Consider the following 12,598-nt stretch of genomic DNA (forward strand, 5'->3'; position numbering starts at 1 on the left):
GTCCCTCAGACTAGAATATTCTTCGGTGCTGCCGGAAAGGCGAGGGCCCTTCCTTTTCTGCCGAACAAAGACCCCCGAGGAGAGAGACATGCTGGTTGAATGAAGGAATAAACAAACGAGTTTGACCTAGTGCTCTCTTCCTTTGGGGGACGTGGGAGAGATTGGGCTGGGCACAGAGGAAAGGACTGGGTGTGAGCGCAGTTTTTGCCTTCAGTGTTTTCCTGAGGAAATCTGTAACGCTGCCTATTTCCGTGGCACGGAAGACTTGGGGTGCCTTCAGCCGGTGCCCGTGTTCGTGATGGACGGGGCAGGACCCGATTTCCCCTGTACACCCTGTGTCCCTCACCCTGAACCTTCTCCTCTCGTCCAGCCGGTCACACTTAAACAATAGTCTTAACTTCGACGCTGCACGTCCCCACGTCCCTCTCAAGTGCCGCTGTCACCCCAGGCTTAGTGGTTAAGACCCAAGAAAGCCTTTTTCTTTTTCGGCCTGCCTCAATGCTTCCCTCCTCAGACCTCTTTTCGCAGTGCTCGTTTCCAAACCGTGTCGTGCAGGAGGACTTTGTAAACCTGTGCTATCTTGTACAATCCTCAAATTGTTCACGTTTGTTTGTGGTCTTGTGTCGACAGTCTCCCCATGGAGACCAAACTCTCTCGGAGGAGAGGTTAGGAATTTGACATATAATCGGGGCTGGAAAGTCTTGGTTACCTTCCTTCCAACTACACTCCCTACTAACACCGGTGGCTCTACTCTTGTCGGAAAAAAATCCTGGTGGGGGGGCTCCAGAGGGGTCCTGGGAAATTCCTTCATATCAGGTTTTAACTGATAAAAATCAAAAGGTCTTAAGCCACTTTTTCATTCCAGGCAAGTCTCTTGCCCTGCCAGAGGTGTTCAGGAAGTTCTCCAGTTCGGTGGTTATGGCTGCAATTTGCAGTACAACTAGATCTATTGTCCTTGGACTTGTTGGTGGTTCATATTACAGGATAGTTAGGGAAGAGCCAGACCTGTGAAATTAAGAGTGTGTGTGTGTGTTGTGTGTGGTGTTGGAGGCTTGTAATCTGGATCTGAATTTCTGGATGGTCAGAACCTGAACGGTACATGAACCAAACCAAACAAAATAAAAAGTGGTTTTTCTATCACCAGTTTGATTCCTCCTAACAGCCAATCAAAAATACATGACTGGTTAAGAACACTTGCTGCTCTTCCAGAGGACCCAGGTTGTGTTCGCCTCACTCACACGGCACTACTGTGATAGCCAGGCCTAACCTGGTGACACTGTGTTATTGTCCAGGAAGACCCCACTCGAGCCAAGACACTCCCACTTTAATTATTAATGGCGCTTCTTTCCAAAGTGGCCTGGTTTGTGTAACAATTTACACATTCAAACACTACCATTTATAACTCCAGTTCCAGGGACTCCAAAGTCCTCTTCTGGCTTCTGTGGCCCTGGCTGCAGCATACATGTGGTGCACAGACATAAATACACCTAAAAATAAACCTTAAAACCAAATACCTAACACGAGTGTTTTCCAACTGAGACCTCTACTGCTACTGTTTTTTTTTGTTTTGTTTTGTTTTGGGTTTTTTTGCTGTCCTTCTTTGGGGACACAAAGAAACGGAATCCCCAAATGCTGTAAAGCTGATGGTCTGCATTTTTCAGACTGCAGAAAGGGACCAAGTGCTTGAGGCTGATGAATTCAGTGGGTGAATTCAGCTTACATTCTTTAACGGGTAGGATAGAATGGGGGAAATCACTATCACGTCTGCAGCAATAATAAGCATTTTGCTGTGATACTTGTATTTGGACTAAATACGATGCATTTTGAGTTGTGATGTAAGATGTACTTGGGGAGTGTTTTTGAACCAACATTTCAGAAAACGTGTCTGGGCTGAGCTGGAACTCAGGATTCACGCTCCTCAACCCCTGGAGTTGGAATTTCAACTGGAGCTGGGACTGCTGTATTCCACCCCCACACTGGGTTTTGTGATGTAAAAATTCATTTCTTGCTGGAACCAATGAAGTCTGAGAGCAATCTGATAGCCTGGCCTATGGGGGAAAGGCAGCCACACAATAGCTCAGATTTTTCTCGAGTTCATTGTCAAAGAAGGTTGTTGAAAGTTTTGTGGGGTTTTTGTTTTGTTTTGTTTTTACGTTTGTTTTGGTTTCGCAAGACAGGGTTTCTCTGTGTGGCCCTGGCTGTCCTGGAACTCACTCTGTAGACCAGACTGGCCTTGAACTCAGAGATCTGCTTGCCTCTGCCTCCTGGGATTAAAGGCGTGCACCACCACCATCCAGCACGGTTGTTGGAAGTTTTTTTTTTTTTTTAAGCAAGGGCTGATAGCTGCCTTCTGTAGAATTGTTTGACCCTGATAAAATAAAAAGGACTTATTTTCTTATTTATTTGAGTGTGGTGTGTGTGTGTGTGTGTGTGTGTGTGTGTGTGTGTGTGTGTGTAGTGTGCATGTGCTCACAGAAACTAGAGGGATGGGATCCCCTAGAATGGTAGTTAGAGTCTATTGTGAGCTCCTGACATGGCTGCTGAGAAAACTAGTGTTCTGTAAGAACAGCACATAATTTTCACTGCTGAGCCATCTCTCCAACCTCCTCACTTCTGAAACTTGGTTACAAAAAGACATTGGCTTTCATGAGAGCCGGAGAGATAGCGCAGCACTTAAGAGCTCTTGTTCATGCCGAGGACCTAGGCTTGATTTTCAGCACCCTCATGATGGCTCACAACAATCCACAATCCCACCATTCAGATCTGATGCCTTCTTCCAACATCCATGGGCACCAGGCATGCACATGGTGCATACACACACACACACACACACACACACACACACACACACACACACACACACAGAGAGAGAGAGAGAGAGAGAGAGAGAGAGAGAGAGAGAGAGAGAGAGAGAGAGATAGAGAGAACACCATGCACATAAAATAATCTTTCAAACAAGTCCATGGCTTGCATCTTTCCTGTTCTCTTGCCACACTTCCTCTCTTTTGCTTCCTTCTGCATTTCCTTCAAGGGAAACCAGCCACCATCTCTTGAATTACCCGTGGGAAGATCCGTGTGGCAAAAGCTGTTATCTCTGGCAAAACCAGGGAATCCCAGAAGCCTGCCAGAGTCAAGAATGAGCTTGGAGGCTTCTTCCTGCTCAGTCCATCCTTAAGATGACTTTGTCCCCAGGGGAAACCTTTGTCACAGAAATCTGGTAAGACCAGCCTGGATTCTTGGGCCTCTGAAACAAGTGACAACTGTCCATTGTTTTAAACCACTACATTCTGGCATAGTTTACTACTTATCAATAGATAATCAATATATTCCTTTCATGCTCGGTGCTTTTGCCAAAACGTACTGCTTACTGTTTTCAATTACAAACCACTCCTACTTCTTAGAGTGTTCTTCATGCTCCGTTTCCTCGCCTTTCCTACAGATCTAAGTGTTTTGTTTTTCCTTAGAGACTCAACTTACATGCCACATCTTTCATTAGCGCTTCTGGATTTGATGATTTCATTAGAGAGTGGTCTTACTCTAGCAAGAGCTTTTGGATGCTCCTTTTAGGGTTGTCTGTATACTAGTTTTTTGTCTGGTACCAGTGGAAAAGCTCTAATCTTTTCAGGGCAGCCTTGGTTTAATCCTATCTAGCCCAGTCACTTATAAAAAAAGGAAGCTCTTTTCAAATATGTGTATGAATGAAATGCTTTTTTTTTTAAAGCACCCATTGCCACCTGCAATTATGTTACATTTATGTGTGTGTGTGTGGTTTTTTTTACCTGTTGCCCTTACTAGAGTGTAACCAGGTAAGAGTAAGGCTTAATCTAATTTGATCACCATATCTCCTGAATCATAAACGCAGAAACAAAGAATGCTGAGTTTCTCTAGAAGCAGAAGAAACTGATTATCTAACCTGACTCAAGGGCATCTATCTTCTCCCTTACACACCACAGCAGAACTCTTGAGTTCCCTATGAAAACTGTTCCTTTTCTATCCCAGCTAATTTGAAGGAATGGCAGTGGTCGATAAAGGGGCTCAACCCGCAAGCCACATACTTACCTTAAACTCTTTTTCCCTCAGCCTATCAACAGGTCATGCCCATTGTCCTCCTAACTCCCATCCTAACCTGTATGTGGACTTCCATTCTCTGTGCTCACGGTCCATTTCCTACCCAGCAGTCAGAAAACCTTCTCTGAACGTAAGTAGAATCTCTCTCTCTCTCTCTTTTTTTGGTGGGTGGGTGGGTGGGGTGTTTTTCCATACAGGATCTCTCTGTGTAGCCCTGGCTGTCCTGGATCTCTCTATAGAACAGGCTAGCCTCACACTCAGAGATCTGACTGCCTCTGACTCTCTAGTGTTGGGATTAAAACGCTTGCCCCACCATGCCCAGCTCAAATTTCTTACATAAAGCGAGAAATCATTTATTCCCTTACATAAAGCCTCTAGAAACCTCGAATTGCAATCAGAATAAAATTGTATTTCTTATTTAACATTACACCCTTGGCTGTGCCCTTGGCCATCTCAGTCTCCTCTCTAACACTCTCTCTCCATTTTATATCCTTAAATAACATAGCCTCAAAAATATTTGCTTGAGCACTTCAGCCTAGGTTGATACTGTTTTATTTTTATTGTGTTTCTACATGAAATGAAAACATGATGTGTGGTGTGGGATGCTTTTTGTTGTTATTGTTGGGTTTTTTGTTTGTTTGTTTTTTTGAGATAGAATTTCTGCATAGCCTTGGCTGTCCTGGAACTGACTCTGTTGACCAGGCTGGCCTTGAACTCAGACATCTGCCTGCCTCTGCCTCCCAAGTGCTGAGATAAAGGCATACATCATTACATCTGGCTTGTTCCTTATTTTTAAATATATCTTTTACTTATTAGATGATTTCATACATGAGAACAATGTATCTTGGTCATATCCACCCCAACACCCCTTCCCACTTTCTCAGGCACTCCCATGTCCAGCTTCCCTCCTTCATGTCCTCTCTCTTTTCTTGTAATCCACTGAGTTCCATTAGTGCTGCTTGGTGGAATGGTGGTTGATCTTGTTGGCTTAGTCTTGTACATGTTTCAGGCAGATGTGCAATGAAGGACCATGTCATGTCCGAAAGACAGTGTTGCACAGTGCCCCTTCCATTCTCTGGCTCTTAGATCCTTTCCGCCCCCTCTTCTACGATGTTCTTCAAGTCTTGAGAGTTGGCGGGGATGATACAGATGTTTCCACCAGGGTGGGATACTGCTTGTTTTTGTTGTTTATCTGCTAATGATCTTTGACTCTCTGCATCTTCCCCCTCCCACATCTCTTTCTGCATCGTTCACTCCAGTATCCTACGTGATACGTAGGTGGCCAACAGCAAAACATTTGCTGAATTTATACATTTGATTTTTCCCCCTTACCTGTCACACACACCAGACTGTTGTAATGGTTGTGATGGACACTCTTGTTTTCTCTTTTTCTCAGACCCACTCTTCTGCGAGCCACAGATATGAGAATAATTGCTAAGACTTGCTTTCTAATAGCTTTGTTTCATCTATTTAAACGACAGCCTGATTCCCTTGTCCCAAGACAGGGTTACTCAAAGTTCAAACTTAAACACTAGCTTTATAGAAAGATAATAAAATTACTTTTCCTCCCCTCCCTCTTCCTCCAAACCACACCCTTTCCTTTATTCCCATGAGTTCCATATTTTCTTATTTTATTTTTAAATTGTCCAATAAAATTATATATTTTATGAAAGACATTTTGAAATGTGTTTACATATGAAATGGCTCGAATAAGCTTAGTAGTATCTGCATTTGAATATTCAAAATAAAATATATAGTTATTAGTTATAGTCACCATGATGTACAATATCCCTTGTAAACTGACTCTATCTAACTGAAATTTCCTATTCATTCTCCGTGTGTGTGTGTGTGTGTGTGTGTGTGTGTGTGTGGTGTGTCGATGTATGGTGTATGTATACCCATGCTTACACTGTAAAGGCTAGAAGTCAATGTGCTGTGTCTTCCCCTATGACTTTTCACTTGATCTTCCGATCACATGATTTCCTAGGGAATCTGGTGCTCGCTGATTGGCTAGAATGACTGGCCCACAAGCCACCGGGATCCTCCTGTCCCTGCTTCCTAAGGCTGGGATTACAGGTGCGGGCTGCCATACTCTTCATCTTTTTTAAAAATGTGGGTTCAAGCCGGGGCAGGGGTGGCACGCACGCCTTTAATCCCAGCACTCAAGAGGCAGAGGCAGGTGGATCTCTGAGTTCGAAGCCAGCCTTGTGTACAGATCAGGTTCTAGGACAGCCAGGGGTATACGGAGAATCCTTGTCTTGGGAAAAAGAGAGAGAGAGAGAGAGAGAGAGAGAGAGAGAGAAAGGAAATGTGGGTTCTATGGCTGTAGACTCAAGTCCTAGTGCTTGTACAGTAAGCACTTGACCTTGCCATCTTCAGATTTAACCACGATATCCCACCAGGTAGTTCTATAAACTCAACTAATTTAAATTTCACATGAGATCCTACAGTGTAAGTCTTGGCTTATTTCACGTATTAAAATGGCTTCCAGTTTTATCCACATTGTCACATTCCATGTTTTCTCAATACTAATCTCCTCCTCTGGGTCCGTTAGAAAATCCTTTTCTTGGCCCTCCTCCCCCATCGCTTTGTACATGCTATTCTTGGGATCATGTATAGAAGGTGCTCAATAAAAGAGGACTTTAACTTCTGTAAAATGGCTAAGTCCAAAGTAACAGAATTGAGGATTTTGCTGATCGGGGCATGTTTCTGAGGCTGGAGGATACTCCGTTAGGTTTCGATCGCTGCGTAACAAATTATCCTTGCTTACTGGCTGAAAACAGCCATCAATTATTAGTTCTCAAGGTCTCTGCCAATCAGGAATTCAAAAGTTCAGCTGGGTGCTCTGCTTGAGGCCGACTCCAAAGCTGCAGTCTCTAGTGGGGCTGTAGTTCCCTGCTGTCTCCATAAGGACTGCGACAGTCCTTTCAGCATCCTTCACTCCCACTGTGGCAACTCAGCACGGCCAGTTGGTTCCTCTCGAAGGCTCCTCTATCAGTCCCCACGACAACGACGTGGCTCCTGGCTTATCCTAGTGCAGACGACTGAGGAGAGACCAACGCAGAAGCTGCCTTTATGACCTGCTCTTCAGACACACTTCTTTCCTCTGTCATATTGTGTTTACCCACAAAGACAAGTCCTGATTCAACGCAGAAGACTACAGCTAAGCGTGGATGTCGGCAGGGAGACCCGTGCTGGCTACCACAGAGGGTTCGTCAACCAGGCACAAGTGCAACAGATGCTCTATGCAATGAAAAGTGGCGTAGACTACAGCACATAGTAGGAGGTTTGCAGAAAGAGCAGTTTTGAGGGTGACTTTTGGCCATGATAGTATTCTCTAAAACTAGTTGCAACTCATGTCCCCCACCCCGCCCGAATTCTGACCTCTTTAATATCCTGGGGTGCCTCCCAATAGGACTACAGGCTGACTAGAATGGTTTTGGGGGTCAAAGGGCAGACATCCACTGGAGAGGACAGAGGTGTCAATTCTGAGCCAATTTTATTAAGGGAGATAACATTCCCTGGCAGAGCTGCTGTGATGTTTCACGCTCCATTGACCGGGACCAAGTAACTCAATCATGTATAAAAAGGGCATTAGGCAGCGAAACCATGTATCGGTAAGCATGTTCAATGCATGCTTTCCTCCACAAGAATAAAATTCCGGTGCCCCTTAAAAGACAGCCTTAAAAGACCTTTTAAGAAATATTCGGGTAGATTTACAGATACTTTAGTATAAATGTTTAATGTTAGTGAGACTGGGAAACTCTCCAGGGACCCAGCATCAGCGCCCTTTCTGTCTCCTCCCTAAAGATGAGGGATGGCTTGATTTAGGTGCTTTCTGTAATGCTTATCACTGGCGTTTCCGAGTGGCCCTGCCGTGGTCCATTTAGCCAGGTGTAGGAAAGAAAGGCAGAGAAGATGAAGGATTTATGGACCTAGTTCTCTTCCCTGACACCTGCTCATCAGCAATGAATGGGTTGGAAAGTGAAAGCCTATCACACCTGTTCTCACACATGTCCACAGGTTTACGGAATGCTCACACTCAGAATGAAAAAGTAAGCGAGAAAACAAGGAGTGTGTGCACGTATACAGTTGCACGCTTTGTTGATTGTAACCATTGCTACATTCAGTTGTTTTGAAAAACAAAATCTCAGATCATTACAACTTTCCAAAATGTGACTTTTTTTTCCTTTTTAACGTATGAGCAGTCTTCTTGTTCACAGAGAAAGGACAGGGGTTTATCGATATATTGGACAGACAACCTTCTTGGCCTTCAATTTCCCGATCTTTCTTTGCCCAAGGCTATGATACCGAAATGAGGATTTATTAAAATTAACATACTTGCAATTCTGGTTGGGGAGAGAGATTTATGGGCTTGGTCCTGAGATCTTTACTCACAGAAACTCTGTTTTGGCAGAAATCTTTGGCACAATGCTGTCTCATGTAGAAGCCTGCATCTTTGGGGACATGGTGTGGGGACAATTGGAGCTAATGCCACGCCACTTCACCGGATGCCTCCGCATTCTGCAACACTCACCCGTGTCAACCGATTCATTTGTTTTCTTGAGGCGAACCACGCACACCACAACACCCCGTTTACAGCCCACGGGTGTCATGGATGGGGTAGCCCATTTGTCACCCCTGGGTGGGTGAGGTCAAGCTCCTCAAAACGGCTGCTTCGGGGAGAAACTCTGTGAGGCGTGTTTCTGGATGGGGGGGAGGAGGACGACTTAGTATTTACGTCCCAGGTGGGTGAAGTCCAGGACGAGCTTTGTTTAGGCGACCATGGATTCCCCTCGCGGAGCCCGCAAGACGCCCATCCCTACCGCTCCTCCCTCCGTCCCGCTCCATCCAGGAGGTGTGGGACCCGACCGACCGTGGAGCTGGGGGTGGCGGCGGTGGAGGCGCCAGGGCGCCGCTCCTCGCCCCCTCGGGATGCCAGGCGCTCGCTCACACACGAGGTCGCCTTGCAGCCGCGCCGGCGGCCAGCGCGTGGAGCTACGGGGAAGTCAAGGCCGGGCCCGGGGGCGGGGGGCGGGGTCGGCGCTAGCGGTTCCCCGGGGAGGGCGGGGCTTGCGCCGCAGCGCGCGGGCGGGGAGGGGCTGTTCCCCAGGGGGGGTGGGGGGGTGGGAGGGGAAAGGAGGAACCGGGCGGGAGGGGAGGGGCGTGGCCCGCGCCGCGCAGCCTCAGTTCGCCTCCTGAAAATTTTCCACTGAGGCTGCGGGGCGCCAAGGCCGGCGAAGCGCGCGCGGGCAGCCGCTGCGCGGATGCGTTCTGCGCAGCCCGCCTCGGATTTCGCTCCCCCCCCCCCCCCGGGCCCACGTGACGGTGACTCACTCCGCTCGGTTCCGCCTTCCTCCCCGGGCGCGTGGCGGGAGGGACGGGAGGGACGGGGGTGCCGCCGCAGCACCGGGGAGCCGGTGACGCGGGGAAAACCTAGGCATCCCCGGACGTCGGGGCTGATCCCGGGGGCTTGGAGGGAAAGCCGCACGCGCGCGCGCGGCGCTGCAGCTACGCACGTCCCGAGGCGGGAGCGAGGACAGCCGCCCCGTGTGCTCGCACTCGTGGTCCTGATGTGGGCAGCTGTGCGGTGCAGAGCGTGTCGTCCCCCCCCCCCCTTCCCCATCCCATCCCCCGGTCCCCCGAGCGAGCAGGGGCCTGCGGGCGCTCGCAGTCGTCACCTTAGATTCCCCAGACCCACGAGGAACTCCCCGAAGCCTCGCGGGGTGATTTCCAGATGGCGAGGATTTGGAAACGGCAAACCGAAGGGTACACGGCACTCCTAGGCTGCTTGGTCGAGGAGACATCACTAGACTCCCCGCCCTTATCTCGGCCCTCGGGAGGAAGCATGCCGTGCGGCCATGCTGCGACTGTTTTCACTCGTGGCGTTTTGGATTCTTTCTAGTAATTGTGAGCATTTTTCTTTTGAGTCATTCCACCAAAGTCTTGGAAAGGGAAGAAAAGAAAAAAAAAAAAACAGCAACAGGGAAATAAATACAAAGACAACACACACGCCTCTGAATTAGGAAATTTGTATCTTGTCTGCTGACTTTCCTGGGAAGAGGTCTTCAAGGTGATATGCTATTGAGTTCAGATTTCTTCACAGATGTGCCCGGGGGCCCTCTTCTGTCCCCCAAGTGGAGCAAAAGGACAGAATGACGGAAGTTCGTGAACCTGAGGGATGCCTTCTTCCCACATTTGTTCTAACTTCTGAACTATGCATTTTATTTGTTTGGTTTTTAGAATTTCCTGGAATTAGAAGCATTGTAATTAATGAGACTAGATAATACATAGTCATCAGGGTGGTCACTATTTCAAATTCCTTATTGTTTCTCTTTTCCCCCTAGCCAAGGTCTTATATAGCTCATGCTGTCCTTGAACTTTCTAGGTAGCCTTGGATGATCTTGGACTCCTGATCCTCCTGCTTCAGTCTTCCAAGTGCTGGGGGCACGGGTGTGCAACACAGCCCCAGGCTTTCAAATCCCCCATAGTATGCATATTTAATTCATCAGCTCTGTGAAGCAGGGACTGTTTATCACTCATTTACCTATTACAAATAGAAACACGAAGCTGGGCATGGTGGTGCATACCCTCAATCCCAACACCGGAGGCAGAGGCAGGTGGATTTCAGCCTGGTCTACGGTGTGAGTTCCAGGGCAGCCTGGGCTACACAGAGAAACCCTGTCTCGAAAAACCACACACACACACACAGAGAGAGAGAGAGAGAGAGAGAGAGAGAGAGAGAGAGAGAGAGAGAGAGAGAGAGAGAGAGAGAGAGAGAGAGAGAGAGAGAGAGAGAAGTTAGCTAACTTGCTAAGGTCATACAGCTTGTAAATAAAGCAACCTGATTTTGACTCCAGACTGTCAATTAAATCTATGCGATGTTGCTAGCCTAGAAGAATTTCCTGGAGGGTAAAGCGGAGGGTAGCTGTTAACAGCACACTGGCTGTTGCTGCTGAGGACTCAGGGTTGATTTCCAGCACCCATGTGGCAGCCCACACCTATATTTGCAATTCTAGTTCCAGGGAATCCAATGTCTTCTTTTGTCCTCCTCATGCACCAGGCCTGTATGTGGAACAAAGACGTACAGACAGGCAAAACACTAATACAAAAATAAAATAAAACAGTGCACAAAGAATTTCCTATTAATGGATTTAATCGCATTGAAATATTTAAAGTTACATTTTAGTGCGTTTTTTTTTCTCTTTTATTAGCCTTTCTGAAGTTTATTTTGGAGAGATGTCTAGATTTAATTCGGATAGAAAAATCACAATTTAAAAAAGAACTTCTGAAGAAATGTGTTACAAAGCAGTATTATGTTTTCCTTATGTGGAAAATTATTGAAGTCTCTGACCTGGGAACTTCTTTTTCTCCAGGGACGTGTTTGTCTTCCTGTAACTTCAGCTTCTAGCACATGGGGAGACTAACCCAGGAAAATGAGGCACTTGGATTTTCGGCATTCAATAAATTTATATTGATTGATGTGTACTCAAGAAGTGAGCACCCTTGAAAAGGTCAGTGATGTAATGGCAAACACAAGGAAAATTTCCATGAGAACATACATATGAGATAGATTCAATAGGCAGATAGCATTTCCTTCCCTTTTCTTTTCTTTTTTCTAGAAGTTTCTTTTCCTGACTAGCCTGGGCTGGGTTAGAAGTTTCTTTTGTGTGGTGGCACCTTTAGAAGTTTTTACCTCAGAATTTTTGTTACCTGTCTATGGGGCTGATTAAGTACCCCAAAGGGCAGGCATACATGCTCCACATGATGTCCTGGAGCTTATCACAGTTGTCTGTCCTGAAGTGACAGGAGTTACAGGGTCCACAATACTTGTTGAAAGGATGAGCTGACACAGTTCATCAGCTTGGTCTTGTTAGGGTATGGTGTAGATTCACTTCTAACCGAAACCACAAGGGGAATGTCCTCATGAATGAAGTCCTTGCTTAGTTTTGGTTCATTATGACTCTCACCACCCCAACTTCCCCCTTCTTCACACGTCCTTGTTTTCTGGTTGTTCGTCCAACTGTCTGTCTGTCCACTCTTTCACCCATCCATCCATCCTTCCCACAGTAAGCAGCTGATGTTGGGGATAACTATATCCAGTCTGTATACATCTCACTTCCTATGTTGTGTTTTGCAGATGACAGCTCTTCTTTTACATGATGGTTTTTAAAGATCTTTGTGTGTATTTGTGTGTGCCTGAGTGTATGTGTGTGTGCCTTGTGTGTGTGTGCAGTGACAGCAGAAGTCAGGAGAGGGATCAGATCCCCTGAAACTGGAGTTCCCGGCAGTTGTGAGCCACCATGTGGGTGCTGAGAACCGAACCCAGGTCTTCTGCAAGTGCCTTAAGTGCTCTTAACAGCTAATCACTCTCTTCAGTCCACCCCCTGATAGTTTTTGATGTTTGTTAAATAAGAAAAGCAATCTCTGAAAAAAAAAATTTGCTTTTTCTGAAGAAAAATTTATACCCAATTACCTAACTTCATTTGAGCTCTCAATCAATGGCTTGAGATTTAGCTACAGCCTATGG

The 12,598-nt window shown here is 46.6% G+C and overlaps 2 long non-coding RNA genes across 4 annotated transcripts in view; one reads left to right on the top strand and one right to left on the bottom strand.

Annotated features, from left to right (window-relative positions):
• Positions 1-5,682: 5,682 nt before the first annotated feature.
• Positions 5,683-9,077, bottom strand: LOC143269813 (uncharacterized). Its single transcript, XR_013046568.1, has 2 exons — positions 8,606-9,077; positions 5,683-7,112 (listed from the first exon to the last, which is right to left on the bottom strand). It is a non-coding gene; the product is annotated as an uncharacterized LOC143269813 (long non-coding RNA).
• Positions 9,078-9,267: 190 nt separating this feature from the next.
• Positions 9,268-12,598, top strand: part of LOC121824454 (uncharacterized) — a 38,173-nt gene continuing 34,842 nt past the window's right edge. For all 3 annotated transcript variants that reach the window (XR_006066347.2, XR_013046569.1, XR_013046570.1), the window contains exons 1-2: positions 9,268-9,978; positions 11,445-11,582. This is a non-coding gene — a long non-coding RNA (uncharacterized LOC121824454). The remainder of the gene's footprint in view (positions 9,979-11,444; positions 11,583-12,598) is intronic.

Source organism: Peromyscus maniculatus, chromosome 20 (assembly GCF_049852395.1).
Source record: "Peromyscus maniculatus bairdii isolate BWxNUB_F1_BW_parent chromosome 20, HU_Pman_BW_mat_3.1, whole genome shotgun sequence".
NCBI lineage: Eukaryota > Metazoa > Chordata > Mammalia > Rodentia > Cricetidae > Peromyscus > Peromyscus maniculatus.